We start from the raw sequence: 26,190 nt of genomic DNA, 5'->3' as shown, positions 1-26,190 counted from the left end.
AGGCTTAAAGTTGCTTATCTTTGTTTAAATTTTAATGGTCTATTGTTGCACTAACTAAGACACTCCTTGGGAGGCAAGATTTTATCCAGCAAAAGATTATTTAAATCCTTAAATGTGCACAGCCCTGAAAATACTGAGTATTGCCATGTTCTGTCACAAATTAAGTCTTCTATATTATCTATTGATTTCTAAAACTTCCTCTAAATATTAGGAGCAATTATTATTGCACGTTATCTGTATCCTTCTGTATGTCTCACCATTGTTGCCTTTCCAAGTTGTGTAAATAAAATTGCTCAACCAATACAGTATAGCTTTATCAACCCTCCAATCCATACAATTTCCAGTAGCATTAGCAGTTACATTAATCCAATCCGAATATTACTCTGGAATCTAAATTGTGTAGCCATTCTTGGATTTTATAAGGAATTCCAAGTTGGTTGTTATCTTAAGTTTTAACTCAAAAATGTAGCAATTGCACTGGAAGAGCAAAAACAAACAGAAGGCAGCATTTTATGGTGCTGACAGGATTCTGCGACATATTAAAAATTCTTTCAAAAACTATGCTTTGATATGTTTAAATAATTGCTTCTTTCAATCTAGGTAAACCTCTTTACTAGTTTTGCAGGCTATTTACCTACGTATATGGAATATGCAACATTTCTTTGAGAATTCAACAATAAAGTGTCTTCCAGTAATTTAAGTCCATACTTAGAAGAAACAGACACTTATTGGTTAACAAACCGAATCTTGAAGCCTTCTTCTCACTGCAACACCTCTACTCAAGATACGGTAACTAATGTAATTTTTAGAGTCTGCATAGCTATTCCCCTCATTTAAAAAAAAACAAAGCCATATTAGCATCAGACATGTCCTAACTGACCATGCAAGCCAACATTCTCTCGGCATATGACTTCAGCTAAGGTATAGAATACTTTAGATTCATTAAATGAAATCAACAGTGACGACACTTCAAAAAGTACTTCATTGGCTGTAAAGCACTTTGGAACATCCAAAGGTTGTGGAAGGCACAATATGAATGCAAGTCTTTCTTTCTTTTCTAATTTTCAAATACATTTAGTTTGCTTGTGATAGAGATCCTTTTGTTTTGTTCGGAGTAGAGTCCTATTTTTTGTTAAATCACATGCCATTCAAGTGCCTTTCAACTTAGAAGGCAAAGTTTCATAGAAACATAGAAAATAGGTGCAGTAGAAGGCCATTCGGCCCTTCGAGCCTGCACCGCCATTCAATGAGTTCATGGCTGAACATGCAACTTCAGTACCCCATTCCTGCTTTCTCGCCATACCCCTTGATCCCCCTAGTAGCAAGGATGACATCTAACTCCTTTTTGAATATATTTAGTGAATTGGCCTCAACAACTTTCTGTGGTAGAGAATTCCACAGGTTCACCACTCTCTGGGTGAAGAAGTTTCTCCTCATCTCGGTCCTAAATGGCTTACTCCTTATCCTTAGACTGTGACCCCTGGTTCTGGACTTTCCCAACATTGGGAACATTCTTCCTGCATCTAACCTGTCTAAACCCGTCAGAATTTTAAACGTTTCTATGAGATCCTGTCTCATTCTTCTAAACTCCAGTGAATACAAGCCCAGTTGATCCAGTCTTTCTTGATATGTCAATCCCGCCATCAAGAGAATCAGTGTGGTGAACCTGCGCTGCACTCCCTCAACAGCAAGAATGTCCTTCCTCAGGTTAGGAGACCAAAACTGTACACAATACTCCAGGTGTGGCCTCACCAAGGCCCTGTACAACTGTAGTAACACCTCCCTGCCCCTGTACTCAAATCCCCACGCTATGAAGGGCAACATGCCACTTGCTTTCTTAACCGCCTGCTGTACCTGCATGCCAACCTTCAATGACTGATATAACATGACACCCAGGTCTCGTTGCACCTCCCCTTTTCCTAATCTGTCACCATTCAGATAATAGTCGGTCTCTCTGTTTTTACAACCAAAGTGGATAACCTCACATTTATCCACATTATACTTCATCTGCCTTGCATTTGCCCACTCACCTAACCTATCCAAGTCACTCTGCAGCCTCATAGCATCCTCCTCGCAGCTCACACTGCCACCCAACTTAGTGTCATCCGCAAATTTGAAGATACCACATTTAACGAGAAAGCAGGAATGGGGTACTGAAGTTGCATGTTCAGCCATGAACTCATTGAATGGCCTCCTACTGCACCTATTTTCTATGTTTCTATGAAACTTTGCCTTCTAAGTTGAAAGGCACTTGAATGGCATGTGATTTAACAATAAATAGTCGGCGAGAGGTGCGTGGAGAGGCGTCGGGAGTTCGTTGGTGAGGCCTATAAAAGGCACAGCAGGGAGTCCGGGGCCCAGAGTCGGCGAGAGGTGCGTGGAGAGGCGTCAGGAGTTCGTTGGTGAGGCTTTTAAAAGGCACAGCAGGGAGTCCGGGGCCCAGAGTCGGCGAGAGGTGCGTGGAGAGGCGTCGGGAGTTCGTTGGTGAGGCATACTTGTGTAGCTACAGGGAGAAGGCAAAAAAGTAGAAAGAAACAGAAAGGTGACGTCACAGCCAAGGGGGTAAGTGATTGGCTGGTGATTGGTGAGTAGTTTTTCTTTTTTCTCTTCTATAACAGTGAGTAAAGTTTAGCATTGTTGTTGCCTATCTAAGGGTTAAGTCATGGCAGGACAGCTCGGTCACGTGTTATGCTCCTCCTGTACCATGTGGGAACTCAGGGACGACTCCAGTGTCCCTGACGACTACGTGTGCGGGAAGTGTATCCGCCTCCAGCTCCTGACGGACCGCGTTGCGGAGTTGGAGCTGAGGGTGGATTCACTCTGGAGCATCCACGATGCTGAGAATGACGAGAGTAGCACGTGTAGCGAGTTGGTCTTATCACAGGTGAATGGTCCACAGCCAGATAGGGAATGGAAGACCAGCAGAAAGAGCAGTGCAAGGAAGGTAGTGCAGGGTCCCCTGTGGTCATCCCCCTGCAAAACAGATACACTGCTTTGAGTACTGTTGAGGGGGATGACTCATCAGGGGAGGGCAGCAGCAGCCAAGTTCATGGCACCATGGCTGGCTCTGTTGCACAGGAGGGAAGGAAAAAGAGTGGGAGAGCGATAGTGTTAGGGGATTCAATTGTAAGGGGAATAGACAGCCGTTTCTGCGGCTGCAACCGAGACTCCAGGATGGTATGTTGCCTCCCTGGTGCAAGGGTCAAGGATGTCTCGGAGCGGGTGCAGGATATTCTGAAAAGGGAGGGTGAACAGCCAGTTGTCGTGGTGCACATTGGTACCAACGACATAGGTTAAAAAAAGGGATGAGGTCCTACGGAATGAATTTAAGGAGCTAGGAGCTAAATTAAAAAGTAGGACCTCAAAAGTAGTAATCTCGGGATTGCTACCACTGCCACGTGCTAGTCAGAGTAGGAATCGCAGGATAGCGCAGATGAATACGTGGCTTGAGCAGTGGTGCAGCAGGGAGGGATTCAAATTCCTGGGGCATTGGAACCGGTTCTGGGGGAGGTGGGACCAGTAAAAACCGGACGGTCTGCACCTGGGCAGGTCCGGAACCAATGTCCTAGGGGGAGTGTTTGCTAGTGCTGTTGGGGAGGAGTTAAACTAATATGGCAGGGGGACGGGAACCAATGCAGGGAGACAGAGGGAAACAAAAAGGAGACAAAAGCAAAAGGTAGAAAGGAGATGAGGAAAAGTGGAGAGCAGAGAAACACAAGGCAAAGAACAAAAAGGGCCACTGTACAGCAAAATTCTAATAGGACAAAGGGTGTTAAAAAAACAAGCCTGAAGGCTTTGTGTCTTAATGCAAGGAGTATCCGTAATAAGGTGGATGAATTAACTGTGCAAATAGATGTTAACAAATATGATGTGATTGGGATTACGGAGACGTGGCTCCAGGATGATCAGGGCTGGGAACTCAACATCCAGGGGTATTCAACATTCAGGAAGGATAGAATAAAAGGAAAAGGAGGTGGGGTAGCATTGCTGGTTAAAGAGGAGATTAATGCAATAGTTAGGAAGGACATTAGCTTGGATGATGTGGAATCTATATGGGTACAGCTGCAGAACACCAAAGGACAAAAAACGTTAGTGGGAGTTGTGTACAGACCTCCAAACAGTAGCAGTGATGTTGGGGAGGGCATCAAACAGGAAATTAGGGGTGCATGCAATAAGGGTGTAGCAGTTATAATGGGTGACTTTAATATGCACATAGATTGGGCTAACCAAACTGGAAGCAATACGGTGGAGGAGGATTTCCTGGAGTGCATAAGGGATGGTTTTTAGACCAATATGTCGAGGAACCAACTAGGGGGGGAGGCCATCTTAGACTGGGTGTTGTGTAATGAGAGAGGATTAATTAGCAATCTCGTTGTGCGAGGCCCCTTGGGGAAGAGTGGCCATAATATGGTGGAATTCTGCATTCGGATGGAGAATGAAACAGTTAATTCAGAGACCATGGTCCAGAACTTAAAGAAGGGTAACTTTGAAGGTATGAGGCGTGAATTGGCTAGGATAGATTGGCGAATGATACTTAAGGGGTTGACTGTGGGTGGGCAATGGCAGACATTTAGAGACCGCATGGATGAACTACAACAATTGTACATTCCTGTCTGGCATAAAAATAAAAAAGGGAAGGTGGCTCAACCGTGGCTATCAAGGGAAATCAGGGATAGTATTAAAGCTAAGGAAGTGGCATACAAATTGGCCAGAAATAGCAGCGAACCTGGAGACTGGGAGAAATTTAGAACTCAGCAGAGGAGGACAAAGGGTTTGATTAGGGCAGGGAAAATAGAGTACAAGAAGAAGCTTGCACGGAACATTAAGACGGATTGCAAAAGTTTCTATAGATATGTAAAGAGAAAAAGGTTAGTAAAGACAAACGTAGGTCCCCTGCAGTCAGAATCAGGGGAAATCATAACGGGGAACAAAGAAATGGCGGACCAATTGAACAAGTACTTTGGTTCGGTATTCACGAAGGAGGACACTAACAACCTTCCGGATATAAAAGGGGTCAGAGGGTCTAGTAAGGGGGAGGAACTGAGGGAAATCCTTATTAGTCGGGAAATTGTGTTGGGAAAATTATGGGATTGAAGGCCGATAAATCCCCAGGGCCTGATGGACTGCATCCCAGAGTACTTAAGGAGGTGGCCTTGGAAATAGCGGATGCATTGACAATCATTTTCCAACATTCCATTGACTCTGAATCAGTTCCTATCGAGTGGAGGGTATCCAATGTAACCCCATTTTTTAAAAAAGGAGGGAGAGAGAAAACAGGGAATTATAGACCAGTCAGCCTGACATCGGTAGTGGGTAAAATGATGGAATCAATTATTAAGGATGTCATAGCAGCGCATTTGGAAAGAGGTGACATGATAGGTCCAAGTCAGCATGGATTTGTGAAAGGGAAATCATGCTTGACAAATCTTCTGGAGTTTTTTGAGGATGTTTCCAGTAGAGTGGACAAGGGAGAACCAGTTGATGTGGTATATTTGGACTTTCAGAAGGCTTTCAACAAGGTCCGACACAAGAGATTAATGTGCAAAGTTAAAGCACATGGGATTGGGGGTAGTGTGCTGACATGGATTGAGAACTGGTTGTCAGACAGGAAGCAAAGAGTAGGAGTAAATGGGTACTTTTCAGAATGGCAGGCGGTGACTAGTGGGGTACCGCAAGGTTCTGTGCTGGGGCCCCAGCTGTTTACATTGTACATTAATGATTTAGACGAGGGGGTTAGAAACATAGAGAAACATAGAAACATAGAAAATAGGTGCAGGAGTAGGCCATTCGGCCCTTCGAACCTGCACCGCCATTCAATGAGTTCATGGCTGAACATGCAACTTCAATACCCCATTCCTGCTTTCTCGCCATATCCCTTGATCCCCCTAGTAGTAAGGACTTCATCTAACTCCTTTTTGAATATATTTAGTGAATTGGCCTCAACAACTTTCTGTGGTAGAAAATTCCACAGGTTCACCACTCTCTGGGTGAAGAAGTTTCTCCTCATCTCGGTCCTAAATGGCTTACCCCTTATCCTTAGACTGTGACCCCTGGTTCTGGACTTCCCCAACATTGGGAACATGCTTCCTGCATCTAACCTGTCTAAACCCGTCAGAATTTTATATGTTTCTATGATGTCCCCTCTCATTCTTCTAAACTCCAGTGAATACAAGACCAGTTGATCCAGTCTTTCTTGATAGGTCAGTCCCGTCATCCCGGGAATCAGTCTGGTGAACCTTCGCTGCACTCCCTCAATAGCAAGAATGTCCTTCCTCAGGTTAGGAGACCAAAACTGTACACAATACTCCAGGTGTGGCCTCACCAAGGCCCTGTACAACTGTAGCAACACCTCCCTGCCCCTGTACTCAAATCCCCTCGCTATGACGGCCAACATGCCATTTGCTTTCTTAACTGCCTGCTGTACCTGCATGCCAACCTTCAATGACTGATGTACCATGACACCCAGGTCTCATTGCACCTCCCCTTTTCCTAATCTGTCACCATTCAGATAATAGTCTGTCTCTCTGTTTTTACCACCAAAGTGGATAACCTCACATTTATCCACAGATTATACTTCATCTGCCATGCATTTGCCCACTCACCTAACCTATCCAAGTCGCTCTGCAGCCTCATAGCATCCTCCTCACAGCTCACACTGCCACCCAACTTAGTGTCATCCGCAAATTTGGAGATACTACATTTAATCCCCTCGTCCAAATCATTAATGTACAATGTAAACACTTGTGGCATGTTCTACTAAACAACAAATTGCATTTAATGAAGCATTACAAAACTTAAAGGAAAAATTTGGAATACCAATTGTCTCATTACAAAAATATATTTAATTTATTCTACTTGACTGCACATATTACTATCCTTTTGCGTTTCATGCACAAGTATCCCCAGGTCCCGCTGTACTGCGGCACTTTGCAATCTTTCTCCATTTAAGTAATAACTTGCTCTTTGATTTTTTTTTCTGCCAAAGTGCATGACCTCATACTTTCCAACATTATACTCCATCTGCCAAATCTTTGCCCACTCACTTAGTCTGTCTATGTCCTTTTGCAGATTTTTTGTGTCCTCCTCACGCACTGCTTTTCCTCCCATCTTAGAATCGTCAGCAAACTTGGCTACGTTACACTCAGTCCCTTCTTCCAAGTCGTTAATATAGATTGTAAACAGTTGAAGTCCCAGCACTGATCCCTGCGGCACCCCACTAGTTACTGGTTGCCAACCAGAGAATGAACCATTTATCCCGATTCTCTGTTTTCTGTTAGTTAGCCAATCCTCTATCCATATTACCCCCAACCCCGTGAACTTTTATCTTGTGCAGTAACCTTTTATGTGGCACCTTGTCAAATGCCTTCTGGAAGTCCAAATACACCACATCCACTGGTTCCTCTTTATCCACCCTGTTCATTACATCCTCAAAGAACTCCAACAAATTTGGCAAACATGACTCCCCCTTCATAAATCCATGCTGACTCTGCCTGACCAAATTTTGCTTTTCTAAATGTCCTGTTACTGCTTCTTTAATAATGGACTCCAACATTTTCCCAACCACAGATGTTAGCTAACTGGTCTATAGTTTCCTGCTTTTTGTCTGACTCCTTTTTTAAATAGGGGTGTTATATTTGCAGTTTTCCAATCTGCTGGGACCTCCCAAGAATCCAGGGAATTTTGGTAAATTACAACCAATGCATCTACTTTCCCTGCCGCTACTTCTCTTAAGACCCTAGGATGCAAGCCATCAAGTCCAGGGGTTTTATCTGCCTTTAGTCCCATTATCTTACTGAGTACCACCTCCTTAGTGATTGTGATTGTGTTAAGTTCCCCTCCCGCCCCCCTCTCCCTCCCCAGCCCCTTGGCTATCTACTGCTGGAATATTGTTAGTATCCTCTGCCGTAAAGATTGATAAAAAATGTTCTTTCAATATTGATGGATACTTGTTGATCCAAGGCAATCATGAGAGATGCAGTTGTCCAATGTATTTTATTCCATTCTAGATTGTATTTCTGTGGGCAAAGCACAAATGCAGTGATGGTCCCAAGCTACCTTGGCACAATACTAACAAACATGCCCACCCTAGGATGGCAGACTGATAAACAGATCTTTGTTAACAGTAAAGGGTCATGTATTGGCTGCAATCCTCTGCTGGCCAGCTCGGTGGTCAAGTATCACCTAATACAGGTTACTGGACTTCATATTGAATAGTCAACTGTCGCTATTGATGACTGTTGGTTGCAAGACTGAAAGAGTTGCAGTCAAACAGCTACATGTTTTAAGCCGAGTTAAGTCAGATTGAAGCCACAGCAAGTAACTTCTATTTAAACTATATTTGACAGAGAAGATTAATGGTGTCTTTATTGTTTTATAGTTTGAGGAGAGTAGCGAAATATATCATTCCTTGTTTTATACAGTTTGCGGCACATTTGCCTATCTTATTTAAAAAGAACGATCCGTGTGTGTCTGTGTGCATCTCCCAGGGCTTTGGACACAGGGAGTCAAGACCAGGTGAAGCAAGGATAAAAAGGCTAAAGACATAATTCAGTCCCCATTTTAGAGTCATGGATTCTGTCCTTATATTTCTGTTATAAATTCCTATATTCACATTTATAATGAAAACTATCTACGTAAACTTATGCTGCAATTGCACATTCTGCATTGGGGATACGATACAGCTTCCACTGACATAGAAAATAGAAAATAGGTGCAGGAGTAAGCCATTCGGCCCTTCGAGCCTGCACCGCCAAGAGTACTATTAAAGTGTAACAAGTTTACCAAGGTAGAAATGTGACTGAACATGGGAATTTATAACGGGAAGAGTTGACAGGAAGTGGAAGTCTGCAAGACTATTACAGATAGTATAGGTTACAATTATATCTACATGCACGCCACAAAACTATACTGCTGGTTGTCACTAAAAAAAAAACACACTTGTGTGTCATTTTCCCCCCCAGTCTCAGTATAACTTCCTATGTCCACATGAGCGGTTTCCCCAAAAGTTGCTCAAAATGTTTGCTGAAAATGTTTCACCTGCCGTTTTTCCCCAGTAACAAATTTCTGATGTCCAAATAGGATTTAAATGAAATATAATGCAGAAAAAAGTTACATTATCACAATAATGATAAATGTATCCAGAGATAATAAGCTGGTCAACAAAGAGGCAGCCATGCCATATATGGCTACAAAGTGAGGATTTGGTAGAGCGCTAGAGCAGTGGTCACCATCTGAGGGCAGTGGGATTGGAGGTGGCCACAGAGATGGGGGTGGTGAGGAAGTAATTAGATAGTGCCTCAGATGTGAGGAGATTGAGGGGATGTGAGGACAGGAGGTGTAGAAATCAGATTAGCAAGCAGGCAATGTACCGTCTAATTATTTGGGGGTGTGCAGTCCCCTTTTAACTAGCTGCGTGTCCCATTCAAATTTCTGCGTATGTGCGGCTTTTCCATTTAAAAGCCGTTGGGTGGCCTGAGTGGGACCTCCGGACCAATGTGTGGCCACATTGTTTAATGGGAACAGTGCATGCAGGATATTAAATATACAGGCTACTCACCGAGACGGTGTAGTTACATTGAGCCAATAAATTTGTGCTCCTGAAGTAAAGGAGTCAAATTGCTGATAGCCCATTCAGCTTTGCATCAGTACCTGTACCAGTGGGAGAATTGACATACTTTCAAACGACTTAACTAGCCCTCTTCAAAAACGGGATTTAAACCACACACCAAAGTTTGATGGATATATGTGTTCGGGTTCCTCCTATTTACTATTAAGATCACAGGAAAAACAAACAAATCGTAACAGTAATCTAGAATAAGGCACTAAAAATAGTCTTCACTTGTACTTCTGTGAAAAAAAAATCACTTGATATTTAAACATTTTTGTTTCATCAGTTTTGTGCTCAAGATGAATTGGACAATTTTCCCACTTTTATCGGAACAGGAGTGGGCCATTCAGCCCCTCGAGCCTGCTCCACCATTCATTGAGGTCATGGCTGATCTGTGACCTAACTTCATATACCCGCCTTTGGCCCATATCCCTTAATACCTTTGGTTAACAGAAAGCTATCATTCTCCGATTTAAAATTAACAATTGATCTAACATCAATTGTCGTTTGCTGAAGAGAGCTCCAAACTTCTATCACCCTTTGTGGGTAGAAATGTTTCCTAATTTCACTCCTGAAAGGTCTGGCTCTAATTTTTAAACGTTGCACCCTAGTTTTAGAATCTCCAACCAGTGAAAATAATTTCTCTCTATTTACCCTATCAGTTCCCCTTAACATCTTGAAAACGTCAATCAGATCACCTCTTAACCTCCAAAATTCTAGGAAATACAACCCTAGTTTGTGTAATCTCTCCTCGTAATTTAACCCTTTAAGTCCGGGTATCATTCTGGTAAACCTACGGTGCACTCCCTCCAAGGCCAATATATTCTTCCTGTGGTGTGGTGTTCAGAACTGCTCACAGTACACCAGGTGTGGTCTAACCCACCCTTAAATGAATTATTCTGCCACCCAGAATCAGCATCACTCCTTTTGTAGGCATACCAACCTGATAGGCACGCCAATGTCATTGTTCTCGCTCAGGCCAACATCCCCAGCAGTGAAGCATTGACCATGCTCGATCAGCTCCGATGGACGGGCCACATCATCCGCTTTCCCGATACTAGACTCCCAAAACAAGTGCTCTACTCAGAGCTACCGACACAGCAAGCGAGTCCCAGGTGGGCAGAGAAAATGCTTCAAGGACACCGTCAAAACCTCGTTGAAAAAGTGCAACATCCTCATTGACACGTGGGAATCCCTGGCCCAAGACCGCTCAAAGTGGAGGAGAAGCATCTGGGAAGGCGCCAACACCGAGTCTCTTCATTGGGAGCAAGCGGAAGCCAAGCACAAACAGTGGAAGGAGCGCACGACAACCCAACCACCCCACCCGTTCCTTCAACCACCGTCTGCCCCACCTGTGACAGAGACGTAGGTCCCGCATTGGACTCATTAGTCACCTGAGAACTCATTAGTGTGGAAGCAAGTCATCCTCGAGGGACTGCCTAAGAGAGGAAGAGAAGGAGAGATTTCCCTCTGTTCTAACTGAACAATCTTCTTTAAACTCCATATTAGGAGGTCAAGTTTCAGCCTGAGTTGCTCCTATTTTTTTGGAGCAACTAGTTTAGAATGGAGTATCTTAAAAATTGCAATTCTCGGCATTTAGTTTGCTCCAGTTCTAGTCAGTTAGAACAGTTTCATTTTGGAATAGATTTTTTTCCCCCAAAGGGGGCGTGTCTGGCCACTTACGCCTGTTTTGCAAGTTTAGGCAGTAAAAACTTACTCCAAACTAACTTAAAATGGAGTAAGTGTAGATTTTTGTACGCTCAGAAAAATCTTGCCTACACTTTAGAAATCAGGCCTAGGTTACAAATCAGGCGTAGGGAAGTAATTAAATTCTACAAGCATTCAACAGTCTCACTTATACAAATAAAGAGCCATCCTGAATAAAAAATTATAAATAAAGCAAATAAAAAATATTGAATATTCCTACCCGTGTGAAGCAGCAGCAGCCTTCGAGCTGCGGTGTTTCAAGCAAGCCTTTCACGTAGGAGATAGGGGCGGCGTCAGTGGCTCGATGGCAGACAAAGAGACAGCAAGCAGCCTTCGGGCTGCGGAGGAGGCGGAGGCCATTTGGCCGGGGACAGGGGCGACGTCAGTGGCTCGACAGCAGCCGAAGAGGGAGGAAGCAGCCTTCGAGCTGCGGAGGAGGCTGAGGCCATTTGGCCGGGGACAGGGGCGACGTCAGTGGCTCGACAGCAGCCGAAGAGGGAGGAAGCAGCCTTCGAGCCGAGAGGCAGGAAGCAGCCTTCGAGCTGCGGAGGAGGCTGAGGCCATTTGGCCGGGGACAGGGGCGACGTCAGTGGCTCGACAGCAGCCGAAGAGGGAGGAAGCAGCCTTCGAGCTGCAGAGGAGGCGAAGGCCACTCGGCCAGGGGACAGGGGAGGGACATGGCTGGGGCCACACACAGAGGCAACGCAGCAGCCTCCACAGCTGTGAATTTATTTTTATAGGCTGCAGGCCATTCGGCCAAGAGACAGGGTAGGCGTGCAAAGCACCAGGAGGGAGAGCCAGCCAGCCAGTTTAAAAGTTAAATTTGTAATTCAAATATGGGTGCTGCATTATCAACACCACGGATTATGCGATGGTTCACTGCATAAAAGAGAATTAATTAGAGTTCACCGCACAGGAATGTCATAGCCCATAGGCTGATGGGCAGGAGACCTTATCCACATCGGCAATATCGAGCCAGGCGCTCGTACCTGGACATGAGCTAGGCTGATTGTGTCAAAAGGCTGCGTTTCTGCAGAGAAGTGGTCATTGAGATCTGTGATATGCTGAGAGCAGATTTGCAGCCCAGAAGCAGAACGCCAACTGCCTTGTCTGTTGAAGTGAAGGTAACAGCTGCACTTGCCTTCTATGCCTCAGGATAGTTTCAGGCTACAACTGGAGATGTGTGTGCCATCTCAACGTGCAATACATGCCTGCGTTTACCAGGTCACGGCTGCACTGTATGCGCGGAGGAATGACTTCATCAAGTTCCCAATGACCGCACAAGCGATCCATGACAGGGCTGTGGGCTTCTTCAGGATTGTCGGCTTCCCAAAGGTACAGGGCTACATTGATTGTACCCACATCGCCTTGCGAGCATCTGTGGAGGATTCCGAGCAGTACAGGAATAGAAAAGGTTTCCACTCCATCAATGTGCAGCTCGTGTGTGACAACAAGGAGCGCATCATATCAGTCGATGCGAGATACCCTGGCAGCACTCATGATGCGTTCATCCTACGCGACAGCGTTATATCTGACGTGTTTGAGCAGCAGCCAGAAGGGCAGAGTTGGCTACTGGCAGACAAAGGGTACGGCCTGGCCACCTGGCTCATGACGCCCCTACGCGTCACACGGACGGAAGCTGACCGTCAATACAACATGGCGCACATTGCGACGCCCAGCATCATTGAGAGTACCATTGGCATATTGAAACAGCTTTTCCGATGCCTGGACCATTCCCGGAGGCCACTTGCAATACTCTCCTCAGATTGTCGGTCCAGAAGACCCACAAGGGGCCAGTGCCTAATGAAAGTAATTTGGAAGAGCAGGATGAGGATGATGGTGACGATCAGGAAAGCATGCAAGTGCCTGATGCCGGAGCACGAAGTCGGAGGAGGGCCATCCATTGTGCTCCTTTAACTATTGCACGAGCCCTGCGCCAGCAGCTCAACCGTGAACGCTACAATTACTGATGCCGGAGGGCTCTGCGACAACTGTTGCACATGGACATGTTTATTTTTTGGAGTTGTTCCTATGTTGTGTTGTGTTAATGGAACATGATTCAGTTTTAATGAAAAAATATTTTATTGAAAAGTTAACATCACTAATAAAATATTTGTTGTATCAAACTTTACTTTTTAATATGACTTTTTAAAATCACTTAAAAACTTTATCACTTATAAACTTGTAAAGTTACAAAAGTTACAAAACAATTTCAATGTGGAAAACGCTACTACAGCTACATCAAGAACAAGAACAAAAGCAGCAAAGAAAGGCTGCAACCATCTCTCATCCACATCTCGGTGAATGTTCACTTCTTCATGGGAGTGTCATTTGATTGGTGGGGCTGTGTGCCCTTATTGCAGCAGCTATCTCCATGAGGGCCTGTGCCGTCGCTTGCATGCTCTCCCTGACGGCCTGTGCCGTCGATTGCACTCCCTCGGACATTCCCTCCCTAATTTCCCGTGTCATTACTGCTATTTCTCCAGTCAGTACCGTCACCTCTTCACCCACTGCACTGACGCTACCGATGAGTGATCAGGTAAGTTCATCGGTCTCCATACCCAATGCCACAATCTGAGCCGCATCTGTTGCACGCTGCATCTCAGGAGAGCGTGTCTCCAATCTCCTTCTCCTCTGCCTGGGTCTGCCTCGCGGCACCACTGCACTGGGAAGCGCAGGCGGGGACAGTGGGACGCTTGGTGTCCCAGACGGCAGTACTAGAGTGAGAGGCGCGGGCTGGGACGGTGGGACGTTCCAGACGGCAGCACCAGAGTGGGAGGCACGAGCTGGGATGGTGCGGCCCTGGGTCTTGCATCCGGCACTCGGGTGCGAGCCATGGGCTGGGATGGTGGGTGAATGGGTGTAAATTGCTCCATTACATCACCAGCACCACTGGGGCCCGCAATGTCGGAATCAAAACCATGGAAGGTGGAACAAGAACCTATGCAAGGGGTTGAAACTCTGATGCCCCTTAATGTGGGCTCAAACATTAATTTGGAAGGTCTCCCTGTAGACATTTCAGTCATCACCGCCAGCATCCAGTCTGGATCGTCCGCATCTGGTTTTACTGGTTCTTGTTCTAGATCTTCAGGGTTGGCATCATCATCATCATGTTCTGCAAAATATATCAGAAGTCAAATGTTTAACAGAAAAGGAAGGGGCAGGATGGGTGGCATGAGTACTTTCACACATAGCAGGCCAGGCAGCAGGTTGATTTGAAGGGCCATGATGCATTTTCAGGACTTACCCTCTTCCTCACGCGCGGGCCCAGCTTGTGCTGTACGGATTGCTTTTCTCCATGTACGACTCATCATAGCAGCTACCCTCTGTTCCAAGGGTGTTAGTCGATGCAGATTGGGCATGGCTCCTCCTGTTCAAGTTGCTTCCCTTCTGTTGTGGGCCAATTTCTTCTGCAAAGAGTAAAATATAACTTTTTAGAGTGCGTCTTTCTGCAGGGTGGGACATACAGTCACGACAATTACGATTACATTAAAAATGAAAATATTACTTACACTAACTACTTGACCAAGGTCGTGCCATTTCTTTTTACACTGGCTTCCAGATCTCATGATATGCACCAATGCGCAGTAATCTTCTGCAACTTGGTTCCAGCGTTTCTTCATTTCTTTAGGTGGCACTTTTATGTGACCTCTGTTGCTGGTATCCAGCTCCTGCCATCTCTGCTCAATGATGTTTACTAATATCTCCACTTCCTCATGCAAGAAATTCTTTGTTCTTGGTGGACGTTGTTTCAAAGCACACAGTCCTTATTTTGCATGCACCTATGCAGTATTTGTTCTGGAAGTTTAGCAGCAAAAGGCAGCACTCACTGATTTCAGCAGGTGATTTCTTCAACAGTGCTGCTAAAAGCACTCCTTCAGACACAAAAAATCACCAAGATTCAATCACAAGCCTTTCCAGAGGTCCACAAAACAAATCAGCAAGTTCCTTTAAAAATGGCCAAGTGCCAATCTTTGTGACCTACTGCGCATGTGCACGGCTCCAACGTACATGCGCAGGGCTGCCGGCACGACGTCCTCGGATTTAAGTTAGCCCCATCCCCCTGCACTTCCAGAATTGGCGCGACGCTGTGGTTCCGCCCCCCGCTGATCTCTGCAGCCGCGTCGAGGGACCAGTAGGGAGGCCGCGAATTCCTAGGTACGTTTTTGTCGCACTTTTGGCCGCGAAAAACGGGCGTCGATGTCGGGGTTGTGCCGTTCTAAGCGCAAAACTTGACCCCTAGAATAGGACCCTTCACTGCATCCATGTAATTTTCCCATTCCCATGTGAGCCATTCTTGTGAAAATCCTAAATTAAAGCAATTTGCCACATGTGCCAACATACAAGGAGAACTGGATTAAACTGCTCAAACCCATGTATTGCAGCACCCTTAAAGCTAGAAAGAGAAATCAATCAACTTGCATTTATATAGCATCTTTCATATCTTTAGTATGTCCTTAAAAGGGAGAAAATTACAATCCCATCAATCTAGGTTCAGTTCAAAATTCTTGTCCTAGGAGATGAAAATATTATTCACATGCACCATCCAATTTTATCTCCATTTTGGAGGGAGAAGAGTGAAGCAGTGTGTACTACGGTCACAAAGGACATTTTCCACCAAGCTCAAATGTCTTGAATTCAATTTATGTCAAATCCAGTAGCAAGTTACAATGCTGTGATTCAAATTGATGAGCTTCATTGACATAATTTTATGATGTTCTGCAATCAGAGATTCAATTACACAATCAGTGCCCAGCTTCTTTTTTTTTTGCACAGAACACGCAAAAAAATACCACCCACAGCTCACAAAATTCTCACTTCTCCGGAGGTGTGGTGACCCAAGTACTGCATCAGCAGTCACTTCCAAGTGACTATTCTTCAAGCGTGATCCTGAACATTGGCAGTAGACTACTGCATCTTCAAAGATAGCACTTCAGCCAAGCTTGGTGCTTTCCTCACCAGACATTCATAGACCCAGACATCACAGGAGTCGAGCTACTGGATGATAATCAAACTCATGTACTTCTTATTTCCTATTCCTATTTAGTGCCCCATTGCTGCCCTGGCTAAGATAAGGATCACATCGGAACCTTCTCAACCTGCCTGGCATAATATCAAACAAAGCAATGTACTCATCCACCGAGGCGCTAGAAGCTTTAATTTTGCTCAGGAATCTCCTAAAACTCTTAGTAAACTGGTGGAAATTTTGTCTCATGTCAGTGCGTCACAGAAAGAGGCAATAACACAAGTGCTCGTACTCACCCTCAAAGTGTTAGAAGTTGGAAACAGTTGAAAGACTTAGTACCAGGTCCCAGGAACAGTTAAACCACCACAGGGACTGCGAACACAACCCCAGTGTCACAAAGCACTGGTTTTGTGCTTCCTTTCGGCCGATAAAATCACTATGAAACATGACTTCTTCCAAAAACATCGCAAGCAGGTTGATGGCAAATTGTGTCACATGCTAAATTGGTAAATTGAGACTCTGTTTCATTACATAGTGTGCACAGAACATATCACCGGATAACAGCTTCAGAAATTCAACTCTCAAAGACTGTTCTGCACAAGGCACAAAGCATAAATAAACAAAGCAATAAATCAGATTACAATACTCAACATAAAGGTACATCATATCATACAATGGGTACCATACTCCTTTAAAAGACTTGGATTTATATAGCGCCTTTCACGACCACCGGACCTCTCAAAGCATTTTACAGCCAATTAAATACTTTTGAAGTGTAGTCACTGCTGTAATGTGGGAAATGAGGCAGCCAAGTCACGCAAGCAAAATCCCACTAACAGTAATGTGATAATGACCAGATAATCTGTTTTTGGTAATGTTGATTGAGAGATAAATATTGGCCAGGGTAACTCCACTGCTCTTCTTCAAAATAGTGCCATGGTATATTTTATGTCCGCTTGAGAGCAGATGGGGCCTCAATTCAATGTCTCATCCGAAAGACGGCACCTCCAACAATGCAGCGCTCCCTCAGCACTGCACTGTCAGCCTAGAATTTTGTGCTCAGGCCCCTGGAGTGGGACTTGAACCCACAACCTTCTGACTCAGAGGCAAGAGTGCTACTCACTGAGCCACAGCTAACACCTGTAGGAGGATGGATATGCTAGTTCAATCTCAGTTAGCTTTATACACTTGCTGCAAGTGAAGCTCAAATAGGTTACAAACCTCTGAACCAGAAGCTTGAATTGCTGTCTTGAAACTAATTTTTTCGAATCAATAACATAATTGCTGTTCTATACAATGGCACACTGAGCAGCATATTGTAGGTGAACATATAATAGTCATCACTACAATTTTAAGTATTGGATGCATATGTCACCATGAGCCTACCCATTGTTCATCAATCGTGACTCAGTTGGTCGCACCTTTCCTCGGAGTCAGAATGTTGCGGGTTCAAGTCCCACTCCAAAAACTGGAGCACAAAAGTCTAGACTGTCACTCCAGTGCACTACTGGAAGACTCGGAGGTGCCGTCTTTCGGATGAGACGTTAAACCGAGGCCTCGTCTGCTCTCTCAAGTGGACGCAAGAGATCCTGTCGAAAAGCAGGAGTTAGCCCTGGTATCCGTGCCAATCCCATACAAAATTGGCGGAGTACAGCTAGACTGCATATGCCGACTCAACCAAGTCAAGACTTCTGCTAAGTATGCACAACACACATCCAAGACCTGATTGTTTACAAGAATTAAAAACTTCTGTTCCAACCATTTGAAAAGAAAATTGTTTCAACAGTAGACATACAAACTACTAAGCATAACAAATGCATACCGCACAAATTATACAGTCTGACCTCTGTTCAGACAAATGTAACAATGAAATCCAATGCAGCATTTTATCAGATTACATTAATTCAGTATCTAACCCTATGCACAATGTGATGAAAGTTACATACACTACGCGTGTATAAACAGTTTCAAAGATCTTTCAAATCCGGTCTGCATACAGAAAGGCTACTGCTCCAAAAATTAATAAAACAAGCCCGGAGGCCACGAGGGGACTTCTCCCAGACGGGCAAAATTATCACACATCTCAACAATTCCCAAGGAAAGTTACTTCCCACATTAAAAATTGTTAAACAATTAATACTAATTCTACTTATTATTAAGGCAACACGTCAAGTCCCTAAAGATTTCCCAACACGATCATTTAGCACATTGTAATACAAGTTGGAAAACAAAACATCACTGTTTACCAGATTCCATTTGTTGTATTAATGCCTCACGCAAAGTCCATTTACAAAGCAGATCTTAGTAAAGGATCCTCTGCGATTATCGCGTATTAAGTGGTTGAATTTTTTTTTAAGTTACTGTCCGCTATGAAATTCAGTCAACTTATTTACTATTAAAATTCGTCCACCTCAACCACACCGGGAGAGCGGGGGGCGGGGAAACTCAGCAAACACAATCCGTGCAACCTCCGCAAAAATAAATCCACGAAATGATTCTAAATCCGCTCCAGAATTTGGAGACACCGAAACTGCCACAATCACAACCTACTCATTAAAAACCGGTTGAAACTCGCTGCTGCATCAAAACTATTGGAAAAAAATATGCAGGACATTATGCAGCTGTGGGCGAACAGCAGCAGCCACCACCACCACGCCGGGGCTGGAGGGGCGTCAAGCGCCCACACCACATACTCCTCAGTCTCACTCACCATTTAGTTACACAACTGAAAGGCTTATTTATACAGCAATCTGTTACACACAGATCATTCGGATGGAAGGCGGGGTAGGAGAGAGAAACCATTTGATCGCTCCTAACCAGAGTGGCTGGGTAAAATTCTTTTAAAAAAAAACCTTTCAAGCGCGCGTGTGTATAAAAAGCATGTTCTTGAGTGCACGGACACGGATTGTGTTTATTTTTAATCCCCCACCTATCCCATCTTCCTGAAACATAGGTACAAAAATATAAAAAGAAAGGATGGTTGGTGGTGGGGTGGATCGATACCTCTTTATAGTCCTATTTTTCCCCACATCGCATCCGAAAGCATTGTGGCTGGCGTTAAATCCTCTCACCGCGCGGCTGCTCCAATCGCCGCTCCAGCGGGTATCTTCAGCAGGAAGAAGCCGACACGACGCGCGGCCCCGAGCCTCTGCGCCTGCGCACCGCCCTCGCGACCGGGTAACCCAGGGTTTCCTCGCGCGAGACCGAACACTCGAGCCCAATTTGAAAAAAACGGTTATTTCTATATTTTAAAAAATCCATCTCCTCACGAATGATAGATTTTTTTAAGTAGGCTGTTAAATTATTTTTTTGATTTATTAATTCAACAAGCATTAATGAAGCCTAGCTTACGGTAAGCTTCTACATCATGCATTGCATTGTGAGTGTATTTTAAAGGGGCGGGGATGACTGCCGGGGTGCAATATTTTCTTAATACATTAATGCGTATTTTCTTCTCCTCCCCCCACCCCCCATATGCAATTTTACTTTTTTGAGTATCATTACCAACCCGCAAAGTGCAAAAGAACACATTGCATGAAGCTGGCCCCGGGCTTTTAAAATCGACCACTGATGATAATTCATTCAAAAAGCCTTGCGGTGGAAAAAGGGGCGGGGTGACTATCTGGGGGTGACAAACTTAAATAGCGATATATTTTTATTTTTAAAGTCTTTATGTGTTCCCCAGTATATGCACGATTGCCTGGCGAGTTAAATTTCATGGAGTCTTGGTAGAGTTAGCAACCTGAGGGAGGGAGACAGAGATGTCCCACCCCAGCTGCTATGCTTAACACCAAAGCCCCTTCTCATAAAATCTTTACTCCTTCGATTAATGTTAGCATTTAACTAGATTTAGGCACACGTCTACAAGGAAATCAAATTAGTGCTCAAAAGAGTTTTTTTTTAATGTTCAGTCTCTTGCCCTCCTACCTTATCCTGCTGAGAAGCTGTAACAGAAAGAAGTAGGCGTGGATCCTGTGTGGGTTTTTTTGGGTATGGTGTGATCTGTTTTTTTTAACTGCATGTGCAATAGCTGATAAAGCCTTTCAGCATTGATCAGTTTCAATTGGTGCAGAGATTTTACTACTCTGTAACAGCACTCATCATGAGGCCAACAGCTGGAAGACTGCAGTATTACAAGACGTGAAATGAAATAAGAAATACATACTTTAGTCTGTGCTCTGCAAAAAAACTCATTTTGCATTTTTTTAAGTTTGTGCAGTGTTATCTGTTTTTAGCGGGGGAGACTAAAAGCACAGTACAGTATGCAACATTTTTCAGCTTTTCCTCACAACTTGAATAAAACGGAGGATATATTCATGGATTCACAAATAGTTGCAGCATAGCCTTAGTCAAAACTGCTGCAACTTTCTCAGTGTTGCTATGAACATACTTGCCAACACTGTTGACCCCAAATGTGGACTGGGTGGGGACTGCACAATGAGGGAATTTAGTGAACTCTGCAGTGAGTTGGGGGAGGGGTGGTATCTACCACAGATGTAAAACACAAAGAGAACCAGAAACTTCAAGCCATGTGTTGAATGCCAAGAAAAAAGTCATTATCTAATACAAAAAAACAGGACAGCTAGCTGAGATTAAATTGGGAGCTATTAGAATAAATTTTGGCGGTCGGGAAGTACCATTTTGGTGTGCATATAGCCTGCACCCCAAATTTGAGCATTTCCTCTCCTCTGGAGATAATTAACTTGACTGTATATTGCATCCCCAAATTAAAACAGACATATTTTGATTTAAAACATGCAGTCTGTGTATGTACATTAATCTACACATTTTAAACCCACGTTACCATTTTAGTTTTACTTAATTCTGAAGTATGTCCCAGAAGTAGAAAAATTATTCAGTACTCTCCAACATTGACACAACCCTTTCTCAGGTCTTTCCTATACAATGTCTTTCATAACAAAAATATGATTAACAATTCCAGTTGATTATTTCTGAGACATCTGCACTCCCAGCTATTTTTACATTATGCTTTTTGTTTACTTCAAATTGCAAAATATCTGATTATCTGTGCAACAACTCTCTGCATTTACACTACTAAAACTGGTTTTGTTATACTGGTGCAAATTTCCTTCTGTGATTTTGTCGCCAATGGTGTTAGCATTGTGAATGTCTCAATCAAACATACAGATGTTGGTCTCCTGCAATGGAATACAAACATAGAAACTAGGTGCAGGAGTAGGCCATTCGGCCCTTCGAACCTGCACCGCCATTCAATGAGTTCATGGCTGAACATGCAACTTCAGTACCCCATTCCTGCTTTCTCGCCATACCCCTTGATCCCCCTAGTAGTAAGGACTATATCTAACTCCTTTTTGAATATATTTAGTGAATTGGCCTCAACGACTTCCTGTGGTAGAGAATTCCACAGGTTCACCACTCTCTGGGTGAAGAAGTTTCTCCTCATCCTAAATGGCTTACCCCTTATCCTTAGACTGTGACCCCTGGTTCTGGACTTCCCCAACATTGGGAACATTCTTCCTGCATCGAACCTGTCTAAACCCGTCAGAATTTTAAACGTTTCTATGAGATCCCCTCTCATTCTTCTGAACTCAAGTGAATACAAGCCCAGTTGATATGTCAGTCCCGCCATCCCGAGAATCAGTCTGGTGAACCTTCGCTGCACTCCCTCAATAGCAAGAATGTCCTTCCTCAAGTTAGGAGACCAAAACTGTACACAATACTCCAGGTGTTGGCTCACCAAGGCCCTGTACAACTGTAGTAACACCTCCCTGCCCCTGTACTCAAATCCCCACGCTATGAAGGGCAACATGCCATTTGCTTTCTTTAACCGCCTGCTGTACCTGCATGCCAACCTTCAATGACTGATGTACCATGACACCCAGGTCTCGTTGCACCTCCCCTTTTCCTAATCTGTCACCATTCAGATAATAGTGTATCTCTCTGTTTTTACCACCAAAGTGGATAACCTCACATTTATCCACATTATACTTCATCTGCCATGCAATTTGCCCACTCACCTAACCTATCCAAGTCACTCTGCAGCCTCCTAGCATCCTCCTCGCAGCTCACACTGCCACCCAACTTAGTGTTATCTGCAAATTTGGAGATACTACATTTAATCCCCTTGTCTAAATCATTAATGTACAATGTAAACAGCTGGGGCCCAAGCACAGAACCTTGCGGTACCCCACTAGTCACTGCCTGCCATTCTGAAAAGTACCCATTTACTCCTACTCTTTGCTTCCTGTCTGCTAACCAGTTCTCAATCCACGTCAGCACACTACCCCTAATCCCATGTGCTTTAACTTTGCACATTAATCTCTTGTGTGGGACCTTGTCGTAGGCCTTCTGAAAGTCCAAATATACCACATCAACTGGTTATCCCTTGTCCACTCTACTGGAAATGTGGATATCTGAACGGAATATATGGAATTAAGGACAGTAAAGTAAACGGGATATATGAAAATGTATAAGCCATGGAAGAATAGCTGGGAGAATGTCAGATTGCAAATAGTGCAACATCAGCATAGCTAACAGTCTGTCTCAAGGTTTCAAGTCACTAATCCTGCCAATAATATATAATTGTAACATGAAATACATCTGCAGAATTGCAAGGTCTCAGTAAATAGTCACACCATTAGATTGAAACATTTAGAGGCAATACTTGAGCTTTCAAGAAGAACATCTCATATAGATTGACTAATGAGTGGCTGAGTTAGACTGTCAATCCATTTGTATTTTGTTATCTGATTTCAAAACTGTATAACTGTTAACGCTTTACGATGTAACTTCACCTATCCGTAGGGAGTGTGTACGCTCTATCCAGAGAGTATATCTTCTGTCTGATAGGTCTTACTGGCCGGTAATAAAGACTGCTTTGTTCAAAGCACAAGAGGTATTCGACTCAGTAATTTTACTGAACCAGATTGAGGAAAAAGAATCCAGGAATTAACAGAAACATCCTCAAAAAATTCCAGAAGATTTGTCAAGCATGATTTCCCTTTCACAAATCCATGCTGACTTGGACCTATCATGTCACCTCTTTCCAAATGCGCTGCTATGACATCCTTAATAATTGATTCCATCATTTTACCCACTACCGATGTCAGGCTGACCGGTCTATAATTCCCTGTTTTCTCTCTCTCCTTTTTTAAAAAGTGGGGTTACATTGGCTACCCTCCACTCCATAGGAACTGATTCAGAGTCTATGGAATGTTGGAAAATGACTGTCAATGCATCCGCTATTTCCAAGGCCACCTCCTTAAGTACTTTGGCATGCAGTCAATCAGGCTCTGGGGATTTATCGGCCTTCAACCCCATCAATTTCCCCAACACAATTTCCTGACTAATAAGGATTTCCCTCAGTTCCTCCTTCTTACTAGACCCTCTAACCCCTTTTATATCCGGAAGGTTGTTTGTGTCCTCCTTAGTGAATACCGAACCAAAGTACTTGTTCAATTGAAACAAGCACCATTATAAAGGCATCTTTTAATTAAGAATTTTTTTTTAATTCTTTAGATGTGGGTGATGCTGGTAAGGCCCAACCCTGCGTTCCCTGAAGAGGTGGTAATGGGCCTTCCCTTTGAATTGCCATAATCCTTGTGCTAATGGTGCTTCCACAATGGTGTTAGGTAGGAAATGTCAGGATATTGACCCAGTGATGATGAAGTAATGGTGTTATATGTCCAAGTCAGAATGGTGTATGACTTGGAGGTCAACTTGAAGGTGATCTTGCTACTCTTATCTTTCTTGGAGGCAGAGTTCGTGGGGCTGGGAAGTGTTATATAAACTCGGTGAACGACTGCAATGCATTCTGTAAATAGTGAATACTGCAGCCATGGTGTGCCAGTGGTGGATATTCAGTCCAATGGTAGGGATGGTGATCAAATGGATTGCTCTGTCCTGAATGATGTTAAGATTCTTGAGTAATGTTGTAGCTCCAACCATCTAGGCAAACGTTGAGTAGTCCATCACACTCCTGATTTGAGCTTTGTAGATAATGGTGAGGCTTTGAAAGGTGAACCACTCATCACAGAGTACTCAGCCTCTGTCCTGCTCATGTATTGATGGTATTGATATGGCTGGTCTAGTTAAGTTTCTGGTCAGTGGTGACTCCCAAAATGTTGGTGGGGTCCTGGCGATGGTGATGCCCTTGAAGGTCAGGTAGAGGTAGTTTTTAATTTTCTTGTTTGAGATGTATAAAAAGCTGCCATAATTCAGGATGTGGGACCATACCTCAGCACGAGTCAGTGCATTGAGGAGAGGTGGAGGGAAACGCCTGGTTAAAATTCACTCCCTTGTGTGCAGCCCGAGCAGAATTGAGGAGAAGGCGAACACAGAATGGGTTGCAAACACAAGTATACATGGCAGTTACAGTGCTTAAAAAAATCTTTGATCTCCCTATATATTTTCTTTTGTTTAAAAGCTGCCATTACCATAACTACAAAGGCGTGTTTTCCCAACCTGCAGTTATGGGGTTTTACCTTAATTCAAAATGATCGTTTACCCTATTTTAACTCCCAAAACCAGCATTTCTTGTTTTACATGTGAGTATATATGTTAATGGACTGCCTGTTTTGGCATTCAGCCATAAAGACTAAGACAGTCCTAAGTTTCATCCATGGTCAGCGTTTAATTAATTTTCTCGCCCTTATGAAGATACTGAGGTACAATTCCTCTGGTGTTAGTAGTCTTCTGGTATTCAACTCTGGGTAGCTTCACCCTTTCCTTTCCTAGCTCAGCAACATCGAGGCCCATTGTCACAGCCCTGCTGCCTAGCTGGGCTAAACTAAAGCTCTCCTGAGTGGAGACCTACCCCGTTGTCTTCGCTGAGTATTACATTAAGTGGTAAATTTACACATGGACCCATCAGGGAGCTTTGCTTTTTCCAATTATAGGGCTCAAATTTCCACAAGAGTTGCCCCGCTTTTTTTGGAGCAAGTAGCTTTTTTTGGAGTAACTTAAAAATTGCAAATTTCCCCATTTAACTTACTCCAGTGTAAGTTAGTTAGTTAGGTTTTGTTTTAGTTTTGTATTTTTTCTCCAAAAGGGGGTGTGACCAGCCACTTACACCTGTTTTGGCCATAGAAGCAAATTTGGCCAGCTGAAAGTTACTCCAAACTAACTTAGGCCAGTGTATGTGGCCACTTGGCCACTTTTGTAGGCACAGAAAAACCTTACCTACATTTAAGAAATCAGCGCAGGTAGCCGGGCGGGTGGGGGGCGGGGGAGACAGGGGGGTGGGGGTGGGAAGGTGAATTAGAGGATTTCAAAGCTCTAACGACCTTCACAACATCAGCACAACATTACAACATCTTCAGCACAACAGCTGCACAACATCACCACAAATAAATGAAAGATAAATCAACTACAGAAAATAGAGCAGTCCTACCTTGCCAACTGCAGAACGTACCGGCTAGCCCTCCCGCCAGGGACGGCAGGCACGCATGACTGTAGGGGTGAGGGATTTTTACTTTTTACAGTTGACCCTAAATGTAGCGTGGTCCTAATGGAGGATGATTCAGTTTTGATGCAAAATACCTTTTATTGCGAATTTTACAGTGCACTTCAACGATACAAATAACAACAACAACAACAACATCCACAGCAGGAAAGAAAGTCTGCACCCATCCCTCATCCACAGCTCGGGGAAAGCGCACTTCCTTATAGGGTCGGTGATGGTGGTGGGGAGGGGTTGGGGGCCCGGCTTGGGTCTGACCAGTATCTGGTGCGTGGTGTGAAGTGGGAGTGAAATTTGAGTCTCCGGCCTTTGTGCCTTTATTGCAGAAGCCAGCTCCCTCATGGCATCTGCCATCATCTGCACACCCTCTGCATTTCCCGCCCTCAGTTCACATCTTAGTGCAGTGATTTCACCCGATAATGTGGTAACCTCATCACGCACCCCAGTGACAGCCGCCACAAGTGATCG

At 44.1% G+C, this 26,190-nt stretch overlaps 1 protein-coding gene across 16 annotated transcripts in view; it reads right to left on the bottom strand.

Moving 5' to 3' along the window:
* The window catches only part of add3a (adducin 3 (gamma) a), a 341,424-nt gene extending 321,145 nt beyond the window's left edge, over positions 1-20,279 (bottom strand). For 11 of the 16 annotated variants that reach the window (XM_070876514.1, XM_070876515.1, XM_070876520.1 and 8 more), the window contains exon 1: positions 19,284-19,418. The gene's annotated coding sequence lies outside the window, so the exon portion shown is untranslated. Of the gene's footprint in view, positions 1-18,526; positions 18,787-18,830; positions 18,918-18,990; positions 19,012-19,283; positions 19,419-20,207 lie in introns of those variants that run through there. The other 5 variants (XM_070876511.1, XM_070876521.1, XM_070876513.1 and 2 more) reach the window with 5 other exon arrangements.
* Positions 20,280-26,190: the final 5,911 nt, after the last annotated feature.

The sequence above is a fragment of the Pristiophorus japonicus genome, chromosome 3 (assembly GCF_044704955.1).
Source record: "Pristiophorus japonicus isolate sPriJap1 chromosome 3, sPriJap1.hap1, whole genome shotgun sequence".
NCBI classification, from domain to species: domain Eukaryota; kingdom Metazoa; phylum Chordata; class Chondrichthyes; family Pristiophoridae; genus Pristiophorus; species Pristiophorus japonicus.
This window is presented reverse-complemented; position numbering and strand designations above follow the sequence as displayed.